Here is a 13,603-nt window from a genome sequence, read left to right as displayed (position 1 = left end):
CGACCTATGGCACCAGTGATTTGAGCTATTTTGCTTAATACGTAATTAACATGACAATCGCCTTACATATTCGAAGAAAGTACCCCTAGGCATTTGAACTGCTCCACTATTTCTGCGGGACTTGAATTTAGAATAATATCTTCAAGCGGTGGGACCAGTTTGTTTTTTGGCCTAAAAATGACAGCCTTAGTCTTCCACTCGTTGATCTTCATTGAATGGCTCCTTCCATTTCGATAGTCATGTTGCGATACGGAGGAATACAAAATTAAAACTTCAATACATGTTCCTGAACTACTTTTTAAAAGTTTTGAAGTATGGGCATAAATAAAGTTCCATTAAGCCCATAAAAATAAATTCGCAGGACCCGCATTGGTAATGATTCTTCTCCTCATGGCAATTCCTGAGTACCACTGTAAATTTTTCATCTCTCTTTGTGCTGCAATATCCACTTGTACATTGAACTTTCGTAGCTGTAACGCGGAAAAAAAGTTAAACGTCCTATATCCTATATATCCTAATCCTATATCCTGCGAAGCATTGTAGTCTGCGCGTTCGAGAGCAGATCATCTGTTTCACTACGTTTACTTTCCCCGTGCCACCGTTACAGCCTAGGAAACGTAAACAAATAAAATCACCTTCATTAGGCTTGAGCGGAAAAAATATAACCGTCTTACAGCGTAACCGGCATTAAACCAGAAACGGCGAGAGGAGCTCGCTTAAGTGTGAGTAATTCACTCGAGAAATTTGTTTGAGTACAAATTAGCCACCCATTCTGTCAAGTCAGATTCATCAATTGTTTATGTATTGCGGAACGTACTGAGCCCGGATTTAGAAAGTGCTTTATTGTGAGCGTTTCGGTGCTCGACGTTAACAACGAAGTTGCCTCTATAATTATTCTTGAGGTTTTGAGGACTATGCCATAACGTCTGTTGGCTGTTGTATCAATATCTTCACAAGGTCATTGCAAGGCGTTAACAGAATTGAGCATTGTCAGCGCACGTTTGCTCGATGATGAGGAGCAAGGTTAATGACATTGTTTGGTCCCACATATTAGCCATATACCATTGGTTTCCTCTATTCGTGACATACGGAATAAGTGCAGTCAATAAACTGACAATGTGTTTTCTAGCTCAAGCGCTGGTTGTCGCGTATTTGCAAAAATGCCCGATGATGATGATGATCTATTGGTATCCCCTTTGAAACGGGGCGGGGACAAAAAAAATGTCGCAGTTTCGCCCAAAAGGCGAAGCATCGATTGCGATAGCAAATAAGTAGAGAGCTATTCAGGGTAGGCATAGTAGTTTTATCGGCTGCATAAACTTAATTAACTTTACTAACTGAATTAACAATCGTGGTGTCAGCGCGCACAATCAAACATGAATAGATCACACTGAATGACCGCAGCCAACGACTGTCAAAACGCTGGCAGCAAGCGCAGGTTCGCGCGGTAGTGAGTTTTCGCATGGAGTCCATGTTCTGTAAACTTGATAAAACTCACTAAGGAATTGAAAATTCTTAATCTATTCTGCATCTGTATGCTTTCTATGACTCTGAATATGCAATAAATGCGGTGAAAGTAAGTTGTTAGTCAACAGAATTCATTGGCGCGTGAAAGGGTTAACGGAGCACGGCGCAGAACACGCGTTTGTTCTCCGCCGTGGGTTCACCCTCCGTGAAAGCGCGCGTCCCTCGCGCCCTTTCACTCGCACATACAGCGTTCGGCGGCGCGCGGCGACGATTTCATCTGCATTGACGTCATACGGAACCTCACGGCGACGGCGACGGCAACGACGACGGCGACGCCGATGGCAGAAATCTGCTTTGGAGTGTCCATATAATTGCTACCGCAATAATAGACACCTAGCCTGCTTGAATTAATCAGCTATCCTATCCAGAGATTTTAAATCTAGCATTTTTTATAAATCTCCTTAATCTATTTGTCTTTCGCAAAAGTTCACTATCTACCTTGTATCGCAACCTATGTCTGTAAAGGGGCCGGTCGTATCAATATTTTCCGTGCTTTTTATGTGTAAGCATGGTTAGGATACGTCACGCACGTTGTGGGGGCTATCTATCTATCTATCTATCTATCTATCTATCTATCTATTTATCTATCTATCTATCTATGCCTGTGTATATGTTTGTGTCTAACCGTTTTCCTGGCTATCTGGCTCACTGGGTAGTCATTGGTGGAATAGGTAGCTCATCGGGCTGCAGGGCTGATGTAACAGGGTTGGAAACCACCCCTTGTACCCAACATAGGTCACTGGGTATTTGGCAATGTGTATATACGTACCCACCAAGTTTTCTGCCGTCCTCGACTGCTCTTCCCTTCTCTTGGCAACCGTTCTGTAGCTCTAAGTGTCCATTCGTTATCTACCCTACAAATTACATTGCCTGCCCAGCTAAATTTTTTCCCCTAATGTCAATTAAAATATCGGCTATCCCCGTTTGCACTTTTATCCACACCGCTCTCTTCCTGTCTCTTAACATCGCACCTAATATTTTTCGTTACATCGCTCTTTGTGCACTCCTTAACTTGTTTTCGAGTTTGTTGTTAACATCCAAGTTCCTGCCCCATATGTTAGCACCGGTAGGATGCCATGACTGTACACTTTTCTTTTCAACGGCACTGGTAAGCTAGCTCCCAATCAGGATTTGGCAATGCCTGCCGTATGCACTCCAACGCTTTTTTATTCTTTCGTAAGCTTTCTTCTCATGATCAGTGTCCCCGGTGAGTAATTGAGCTAGATAAAATTACTTGATATGAGGAAAGTTGCAGGTGGGGAATTGGATTTAGCTAGCACAAGACAAGGGTAATTGGAGATAGCAGGGACAGGCCTTCGTCCTGCAGTAGACATACATATAGGCGGTTGATGAGGATAATGATGTTACCACCGGTAGAATACAATGATTGTACACTTTTTTTAATGACAGCGGCAAGCTCCCAGTCCGGATTAGGTAATGTCTGCCGCATGAGTCACTGTAGACGCAGAAATGTTTAGGTGCCGCTATTGGAAGAAACTCTGACGCCGAGTTGAAATAGCGAGTATGTGTCACTCGGCCTGTGCTTGTCTCCAATGGACATATGTAGTTTAGAAGAACTTGTTGTTGGGCGGGTTGGTACATATTAGCGGACATTGTTTACCTGCGCGATAAAAAACGAACTACAGAGACAGCATGGAACAAGGGCGGGCGCAGTCCAGCGCCCGTCCTTGTTCCATGCTGTCTCTGTCGCCCGGTTTTTTTCGCGCAGGTCAACAATGTCCTCCAATGAACATCTTTGATGCAAAGTTGGGTCACTGGGTAAGTGCCAGTTGGTGCGCGCCGCTCTCCAATGAATGTCTTCAACGTTAACGTGGGTAACTAGGTATGTACCACTGGTTATGTGCTGCTCTACAATGACGAAAAAGATCGCCTATATTTATCTGATGCTGAACGGAATCGAACCCACATTCCTACGGTTGTTCAACGACAGCGACCCAACGCATTTGCACGCTGTGTCACAAATGCACTGAGTATGTGTCGCTTTTCAACGAACGTCTTTCGCGCCAAAGCTGAATGCACTGGATATGTGCACTAGAGCACTCCACGAGCTCGGGCATTTTGACGCGGGCCCGGGCTGGGCTCAGACTTCCAGGTGGTGTGCACGTAATGTGCAGCGAGTTATCCTTGTGCGTCCGCACTCTGAAAAATCTGTGGCTCCGCCGCAGCTGGATGCTACTCCTGTGTACCTCCCTTTTCTTCTTCCGTCGTATTTTGCACTGTTTGAACTGAATGTAAAAGTCCAGAAAGACCGAAGGCGCCTCAAACGAATGGTTGCCATTGTATTTGTTACCTAAAACAATGTAATTAATGCTTTAAGCGCGTTGCAAGCACGTTCGTCACACGACTGAAATAGGGCACTGCGCGCATCCATGATTGCACGCATTTTCTCAATCGGGCGCCTAGCAGCAGCGCATTACACTGCACCATGGTGGAACGAGAAGCTTTCTTCCTCCATTTACTACATCCATGCACTGCGCTCACGACCGGTCGTGGCTGCGCTTCGGCTATATTGTACTAGAATACGGTTGAGTGGAACGAGCGGCTGGGGCAGCGCATGCTTTGCAGTGAGGCGCCCGACGTTGAAAAATACTGTAGCGGCGCAGCGAGAGAAGTGGATTGGGTCGTATCAAGGTCGCGCTGTCGGAAACTGCTGGCGATACGGCTCGGCAGGGTCATTCGTACAACTTCACGCTCTGGTATTTGCGTTTAGACCACTCAAATGGTGTTAATATTTGCATTTGACATGTATTTATGCATTGAGAATAAATTACTTTCATTCTCTTCCTTGGTTTTTTTTAATGCCACTCGGCGATCTTTTTCGGTCTCCGGTCGGGTTCTGGCCGGTTTCGAGCCGGGCTCGGGGTGGGTTCGGGTCTATAAGGTAAAAGGTTGGCGGGCCGTGCCGGGCGGGTAACGCTGATTATTTTGGAGCCCGGGCCGGGCCCGGTTCTCACCATAAAACTTTTGGTCGTGCTCGGACGGGCAGCCCAACGTAAAAACGGGCCCTGGCCGGGCCCTGGCTGAAAAAAATTGGCCTGTGCAGTGCTCTAATGTGCACCTCTTTGCATATCTCGACAACTTGGGTCACTAAATATGTGCATCTGAGTGTGCGGAAAGCCAGGGAACCATTCTTAGCGTTTGCTCGCACCGGCGCGCCACGCTTCTCGTCTCGGAGGCTACGCGCGGACTTCTCGGCAGCGCCACCAGATGGCGTAGCGTCTCCATAAGAGAGTGCGAGAGAGGCGACCGGTTGCTGCATGAAGAGTTAACTCAGCGTTCCCACGCAACGGCGCGCCATGCACTTCTGAGACGTGGCGTAGGCTTAGCGGCAGCGGTGCCAGATGGCACAGAATGTTCTCGGGGAACCATGAAAGGGGATTCCCGCTGCAATACACGCCTTATACATAACCTTTTCCAATGATGGCAATACGTTGTGTGGATCCATTAGTAGAATGCTGACCCATTATCGCCAACACTCTTCCTAAGATATGTTTCGCCGCATTTTTCCCACCTAGACTCTAAACCTCTCTTACTTGTCGCGACTGCTAACTGCTTAGGTGTGGAGCTTAGGTGTGCAGTTTACGGTTCCTATGTCGCGAATTCTCGACATTCAAAAGAACATAATGGTCAATTTAGTGCTTCGGCCTACTGTACAATAGACGTGGAATATTCTACCGCAGGGAAACAGGAAAAAGCGGGGCACAGTGACGCGCCAACTACCATATTTACATCAGACAAATGCAAATATGAAAATTTCTATGCGTGCGCATAGGAGAACATGCGTGGCGTAGAAGCAAAGCGTCGCAAAATATGGTTAATGAAAAAGCATATTTCCGAAGACGACAATGTAATCAATGTCACTAACGCAAGTTGACCCTTTATTTCTGACAACAAACTCCTCTAATATTTCCTTCGTCGTTCAATCTGTGTTTTACCTACAATCTTAGCTTGCTGAAATCCAGGCACGCGTATGTAGGCTGTGTAGCGTGCAGGATGACGTAAACCTGCGCACGTCATTTCCTCGTTTCAAGCACAGAAGAATGGGCAACGTTACGCGCCATCACCGTCTATTGTTATGAGCAAGTATCGGAACATCCTGATAGTGGGAAAGTCCCGCTATCTATCCTTATAATCAGTGCAAGCCGCTTGCGATGCCTTTTCGGGACACGTTGTGGCCGTTCTCCTCTTTCGGACATCTGTCTGTCCACCGTCGAATGCGAACAATGCAGACGTGGCCTTCTTGCATAGCACACCATATCGCTATCTAAACGCGTGGTTGCGGTTCCAAATCTCATTCCAACGGCAAGAATTGATCATAAGGCTACAAAATTTGCAGTTAAACAAAACGCAGTCTAGAGTGTGGCGTTTGAATTTATTCGGTCCCTTTGTCTGCCTGCGTATTCTTGACCAGGCAGCTCTGTTAATCATTGACGTTCGGACGTCGTCGATCCATCTGTGCTCATTTTCGCACTACTGCGCTTGCGTCGAGTTAGACTGTTGAGTGGGCACAGATGCCGAAGTCGTAGTACCTTCCGTCTCATCTGGTGGGCAGGGGACAGGACGAGACAACACGCATGTTCCATTCTTGCAAACGGCTATTTCTCGTATAACCGGGGCATGCTGCGAATTGAAAAGAAATAACAGAATGAAATAATTACTTCCATTTGAATTAATTAGCGCTGGGAAATTCAAACCTACGAATTATATTAACTACAGCTTTGTCACTGTTGTTGCATTTCAAGCTTCTTGATAAAATTAAATGCCATGGAACGACAAGTCGAAAAACTGAAATATAGGCGGGATCCTATAAAAAACCAAAGCTGCACAATATTACGACAAAACCAAAGTAGAAATCTAAATCAAGTGCATTTAACAAATCACAATACGCGGATATAATCTGTAAATGTATTAGACAAACGCTCACCTGTCTATTTTAGTGTTTTAATCTGGACATCACGAAATTACAGTAGTGTCAATATTAGTGACACTGCCGTAGGCCAACTCTTTCCGAAGGTTTGTTATCTGCCTTCTAATTTAGTAATTAACTGCTTACCTGAGATAGAAGTACAGATGACTAAAACTGTGAGAAACAACAGCCACGCGTATCTTGCTTCATACCACTCTCAAAGAACGACAAAATAAATCATTCGCCGTAAGGTTATTGCGGTAGCCGCGATTCCGCTAATGAGTGCGGTTTCCAGGAGTGACATGATACCTCGGGGAAAATCGTGACACGTCCTACACAAGAGCAACTGGAAAATGTTCTAGATTTCAGCGACACCAGAACGATGATAGGGAAACCAGCGCCAGGTCGAACGATTTAGCGCAGTATCAACATCTCTACTGTCCGCATCATAGACTGGGGTTCTGCTGACGCAATTACGCCAAAGTCTAACTTCACGTCTGCTCTTAGAGTCTTGTTATATTTATGCGATAGCATGCGCACGTCGTAAAGGGAAAGCGGAGTTATCTTCCTGAGGCATTTTACGCACACTCTGTGCCAGCTAACGCATAAATAACTGCATGCTCTCGCACTCCGCTTCTCTGTGAACAAGAAACCTGGATATTTTTGCTTCTTTAAATCTTAGCTGAGCGCTTGTTTTATTTTCTACAAGCATCACTCTCGTGTAACGATTGAGCTGTCGAACGTTGAATTACCGCGAAAGAATGCGTTACGTGCGACGCCGAAGGAATTACGGGCCACCTTTTCCTCATTTACACACGGAAACGGGCTTCATATTAAAGTAATCAATTATTGTAAGGATATTGCCCTCAATACGACGGGAGAGGTTTGAAGCCCATTTTCTAGTTTATCTGAACAACTGTATTGTCATAACATGGGGTATGACATAAGGTGAAGTTGTTACTTCGCTTGTCCTAACGCTAAGAACTAATTATGTAGTAAGCACTATGATTATGTATACATATTAATTGAAATTCCTGCTCGTAAGCTGGCGGCTGAAAAATGGTATGTTATCTCATTAATATTGAAATGAAATGACATATTTGTGTAGATCGTTTGATAATGCAGACAGCAAAGTGCATTGCGAATCCTTGTTTTGCAGAATGTAAAAAAAAACATTTAACTTTAATCGATTCTATTCCAGAGTTCTATATTTGCATCCACATCTCTTTGCTTATTGCACAAAGAAATTCCTGCCATAATTATGCGGGAGAGCTGGGCGATTAAGGTACTGGGTCAATGGAACGCGTCCACCGTACTAAATGAAGGAGACCAGAAATGGCAGTGAAGACGTGACGGTAACAGCACACAGGCACACACGGCTCAACAGGCCAAAGGAGAACAGGTTTATTCCACCAGTTCCTACCATTAGCGTACAAAGCAGACCTTAATATGTAGCGGCGCTGCTTTTGGGTGGCTATTCCACTTACCATGAAATGAAAAACAGCAGCTAGTGCACGCACCGTAAAACACATGGCCAGTGCTGCCATGATCTTATGGTCTCCTCTCACTCCCTTAACTCATGTCAATGTCATCTCAACTCTCGCAATTATCATGCCAGCGTTTGCATGGCTACGTGTGTTTTTCCGGTTCGTGGAGAAATATTTCAGGGTATCGGAACGAAATGTTTTTCGTTCTGGTTTTAGTTTTGTTCAACTGAAAAAATTCCTTTGTGATTCGGCTCCAGAATGAATAAAAGGTCCGTAGCGTTCAAAACCGTCTTGACTCCCAGGAAAAATTTTCGACGCAAAGTAACGATAAAACATATTATTTATTTTTCTCAATGGGTCAATTCCGATATCATGCTCAGTGCCTTGAGCACTGAGCATGACCTCAGAAGCACCACATCATCGAGTGTACTCGCCGGTATTTGAGAACGTTGTTCCGACAAATCTTGGGTAACAAAGCGTTGGTAACAAAGTCCTAGCGATACTAACTAACTATCTCGAGGACAGGGACCTATTTCCCTCCACGATGCTGGGTTTCAGAAGGAATCTTTCCACGCAGGATGCGATGCTCCATCTTAAACACCAAATCATAGACAACCCTGGCAGATTCACTAGAGCCATCCTCGGCTTAGACTTAAAGAAAGCATTTGACAGTGTAACACATCAGGCAATACTCATCAGCCTTGAAGAGCTAGGATTAGGAAGGAGAACATACAATTATGTTCGAGACTTCCTAACCGGCAAAATGGCAAAGATCACCGTGGGAGACCTCGTCTCGGAAGAGATTGAGATTGGTAGCGCCGGCACACCACAGGGGTCAGTGATATCACCGTTGCTGTTTAATCTGGCATTATTCAGATTACTCGCGAAACTAGAAGAAATTGAGGGCCTTAACCACACTATATATGCCGATGACATTACCTTATGGATAAAGGAGGGTAATGATGGGCAGATAGAACAGACATTCCAAAGTGCGATTGAAACAGTCGAACAATACCTAGAGGGAACCGGATTGGTTTGCTCGGCGGAAAAAACGGAATTATTATTGTACAGGCGAACTCGCAGGGGCCGTAAACCAAACAGCTCGGTCCCGCCGGTAAGACAATTTAGAAACGGATGGGGAAGACAATGTAGAAACGGACATAGAATTGAAGACTGCCGATGATAAACCCATATCTAAGGTTGATAAAATCAGAGTTTTGGGACTGCTCATTGAAGCAAAAGGCAAGAATGGAGAAACCATTAGGAAGTTGGAAGGGGCAGTATCTCAAGTTATGAGGTTGATCAAAAGGATAGCCACATAGACACAGTGGAATGAAGGAAGGAAACATGATCAGACTGGTACAGGCGTTCGTTATCAGCAGGATTGTATACGTCGTACCCTACCTTAGATTGTACGCTGCAGAAAAGATTAAATTAGAACGCCTCATTAGGAAAATTTATAAACAAGCCGTAGGACTACCAATCAGCACTAGTACCGACAGGCTATTAGAATTAGGCCTGCACAACACAATAGATGAGCTCATAGAGGCGCAGCGGATAGCGCAGTACGAACGCCTTTCCAGGACCAAGACAGGAAGACACATACTAGAAAAACTAGGTATTGGGTACCATACTCAAAACGGAACCAAAGAGGACATCCCCAATTATGTCCGGGATACGATAACCGTTCTCCCATTACCAAAGAACATGCATCCCGTGTACCATAAAGGCAGAAGACAAAGCAGAGCAATGGTCATACGAAAGAAATTTGGGAATAGTAAAGACGAAGTATTTGTAGACGCTGCTAGATACAAGCACAGGCGCGGATTTACAGCCGTAGTAATTGATCATGAAAAGAAGTGCAAAACATGCGTTACGGCAAGCACAGTAAACATCGAGACTGCAGAGGAATTAGCTATTGCGCTAGCACTATCACAGACCGAAGTGGACGTAATAGTCAGTGACTCTCAGGCGGCAGTACGAAATTTCGCTAATGGCCGAATCTCTCCTGAAGCACTACGAATCCTAATGGCAGGTACCATAAGTCAAGAAAAAGATGTTTATTTAATATGGACACCCGCTCACACCTCCACCTCGCCAGGAGACAGCAATAATAATAAGACGGCGCATGACGTGGCTCGAGGGCTTACGGACCGAGTCACGGCCGATAATACCGCCGGCACCTTAGCGTCTCCTGAGAACGAGGATGGAGAGGAGTGTGAATGGAAGGATCGTATCACCAGATTTAATGACATCACACAACACTACAAATTGCAAAGGTGCATTTTCCCACCACCTCACCAAAAGCTCAGCAAAAAGCAGTCTGTCGCATGGCGGCAATTACAGACCAGAACTTATCCGAACCCGGCGATCTCACATCTCATTTACCCAGACATGTGCAAGACAGATAAATGCAAAAACTGTGGTTCTAGAGCCAATCTGGAACATATGCTATGGGAATGTCGAGGCATAACAAACAATAATGGGGATGCAGCCTCTCGCGATCGCCTCCGCGTGCGCTGGGAGACTGTGTTGCTCAGCTCTGCCCTTGCCGATCAACTTTGGGCTGTCCAGCGGGCCGAGGAAGCCGCCAGGGCTCAAGAGCTCCTGGCAGTCACCTAGGCGGGACCATTTGCCCGTCCCACAAACTCGCAGGGCATTTAAATAAAGTTATTTGACTGACAAAGCGTTGGTAAAGAAAACAAAACGATAAACTCTTAGCGCGCAAGACCTCGGTTTTCCTACGACGCCGATCTCCTAGTGCCCAGTGTGGCAGGCTTAGATTAGTGGAGCCATGAGTGTAGCGCTCGACCGGCTATCGCTCTTCGCAATCGGCCGTTGAACTTACCCCACAAGGAATGCCGTCGGGTTCATTTTCAAAGCGAGAAGGATCGTCCTTGCACCTGTACACGCAGGTCAGCCTGTACGACTCCTGCCCCTGCACGCACCAGAAAAAAGAAATTGAACGTGATTCGCAAAATTTCTTTTTCTTTTTCGTGTTCAATTTTCCAGTTAAGTACAATAGCTTTCAATTTATAGGTAAATGGGTTGCTTATAGATATTGAAAGTTATAATGACGATCTCCGTTACGCTGTTCCCTCCGTGCTCGAGTGGGGTAGCGGATATAGTAAAAAAAAAAACACACACAACAGAAAACAGACAACCGCAGCCTTCTTTTTATTAATTTACACTTAGAAACATATGCGGTAGTCCAGGTGTTTCACGACCACTGAGTTCGTGTTTCCAATGATTACGACAACATATGCGTATAATATACAGAATTATTGTCTAATGGTGAAGACGCATGTTACCTGCGTTTTTTTTTAAACTGGCTAGTTGAAACCTTGCGGCTATTTCTTTTCTGAGAATGCTTACCGGTGGCAATGGAATGAGCCTTTCACATTTGCCGCTTTCGGACTGGTCCTTGGTTTGATCTGCGAGAGAAAGACAAAATGCGCGATTTATATACCCCTATATCTACCCTTTTTATAGTTGTGGTGCATGGTAATGTATGCAAAGCTATCATCCAAATGTGGTTCACATTCGGGAAATTTTGTGTGTGTGTGTGTGTGTGGTTTATCGCACTAATTCATTGTTCTTGAATTATGAAATGGAAATATGGGCAAAGGGTAACGATCCTCATTCTCAGTGAGTTCCAGAGATGACAATGAATTTGTTTCACTCTTTAAAAAATAAACGAGGCTTTCTCTTCAGCACTTGACACCGCTTTTAGCTCGGCTGGGCGGCTTGAAAGACCAAAAGCCGTAGCTTTCCATATTTAAAGCGAATATCTCATGAAAGAACGAAGCGAAAATTGAATTACCCTCGCTTTAAATTTTACAGTTCTGCCGATGCGTTTACAAGTGTCACTGTATACCTAACTTCGTGCAGAAGTATGTTGCCGCAATGTGCTATGGACTTCTTATTGCTTTTAACAAAACGTCTGCTTCTGCTAATACATTACAATTCTATGCAATATTACTGTATTTTGAACATTGTGTCATTTAACGGGAAGATGTAATTGGCACATAGAACGGAGGCACCTTCATTTGCAGGCTATGGCTCGTGAAGTGTGCCATTATTTAAAAAAACACCGCCCAAGAACTCCGTACAGATAGTTAACCAGAGAAACTGAAACGCGTGGTCACGGTGTTTATCACTGACTTAATCCGAATGGTTCATTAACGGCTTTCTCAATTATTGGTTACGTCTTTGTGTTTCCTAATGAGGTTACACGCACGTTTCGCTGCGACGCAGAGAACGACGTCACTGAACCTATGCCCTCAGTCCGCCGCTGTCGCATTTCCGTTTCGCGATTGTTCAAAATTAAATTGCTTGCAAATTAAATCTGTTGGTCACGTAAGACAATGAATTGCTCATTTCCACTTAAGCACTGGCTGATACCGCCGTAAACTAGGCCTCGGCAGTTACGAGGACAGAAGAGAAGTGAAATTCTACGCTGGAATGATGAGCGGCAACGGATCCAGCTATGGAAGAAGATGACGACCCTCGAGCCGTTGCTGATGACAGTTTTCAGCATACAGGCGACAGAGGGACGAATCGCTTAGCAACATTGAGCTTTGTTGTAAAATATTCGAGTACCACGTAGCTAGGAATAACCAACGTAATGTTTGCCGTCGCTTGGAGCAATGCAGACTATTTTGTTTCTACCTTGCATAATTGCAAAATTAGTTATTATTGTAATTCATTAACTTCTCGTGTATTACAATCATAGCAAAACTGTCTACCATAAAATTGTAGGCCTCCAAGAAAAATCCCCGATCCATATTTCTGTTGCTCTAGACGTGCTACATAAAGTTTTTTTCCCCCCAATCTTGAAAGAAGCCCGCAAACGCACGCGAAAAGTGTCGCGCGACTAGTCGGGCTGCACCTTTACGTGTTTTGCGGGATTTTAAAAGCGTTAGAAATAAAATTTAAGCCGCACTTTTAGCAATAGGAAAGTGGATCGGGATTTTTCGTGATGGCCTACAATGTTCTGATTCAGTAATCTTGCTCTGAGAATAATGTTTGAAAATGTAATTGGTTAATACTAAATAAATATGTAATTACGCGAAATACAAAAAACAGTGTGACTTGCAGTAAGCGACGACAAGCAACATACCTTGGTTCAGACCAGCTACGTGGCATGGTCGTATTTTTCTAATTTTGGCACAGGCTACTTGAGACACTTTGTACGCTGAAGAAATTATAGTGTACTTCAATGTGAATGCTTCCTATTCTGGGAACGTAATTTTTTTATTATTTTCCTTTCTTGCTTTTTGGAAAAAGTTTGGAAGGAAATACATTTCACTTATATCGCATTTCATATTACTACTGCGCGGAGTGAATAAGCGCCTACTGGCATTATATTCCCAAGAAAGCTTAATATTGAATATCACTTTTGAATTGACCTAATTCCGTTCCACTTTACAGCAATGAAACATAGTAAATAATGCCAAAAAGAAGTTGGGTATTGTGAAAATTTTTGCACTGTGCAGTCCCTTTTGTCGTTGTCGTAGTTTGCGCCTGATCAGTTTCCCATCGAATGGAAACCGAATATCAGTATTTTCGACATTACCTCTTTTTGATAGCTCGTTCGGACTAAACATGTTGTATACGCAATCAAAAGGGTGTCTAAGCTAATTCAAAATCATTTGTAGCT

The 13,603-nt window shown here is 44.4% G+C and overlaps 1 long non-coding RNA gene across 1 annotated transcript; it reads right to left on the bottom strand.

Annotated features, from left to right (window-relative positions):
• Positions 1–5,901: 5,901 nt before the first annotated feature.
• Positions 5,902–11,387, bottom strand: LOC119443971 (uncharacterized). The gene is made up of 3 exons (XR_005190389.2): positions 11,317–11,387; positions 10,790–10,879; positions 5,902–6,168 (listed from the first exon to the last, which is right to left on the bottom strand). It is a non-coding gene; the product is annotated as an uncharacterized LOC119443971 (long non-coding RNA).
• Positions 11,388–13,603: the final 2,216 nt, after the last annotated feature.

The sequence above is a fragment of the Dermacentor silvarum genome, chromosome 3 (genome assembly GCF_013339745.2).
Source record: "Dermacentor silvarum isolate Dsil-2018 chromosome 3, BIME_Dsil_1.4, whole genome shotgun sequence".
NCBI lineage: Eukaryota > Metazoa > Arthropoda > Arachnida > Ixodida > Ixodidae > Dermacentor > Dermacentor silvarum.
This window is presented reverse-complemented; position numbering and strand designations above follow the sequence as displayed.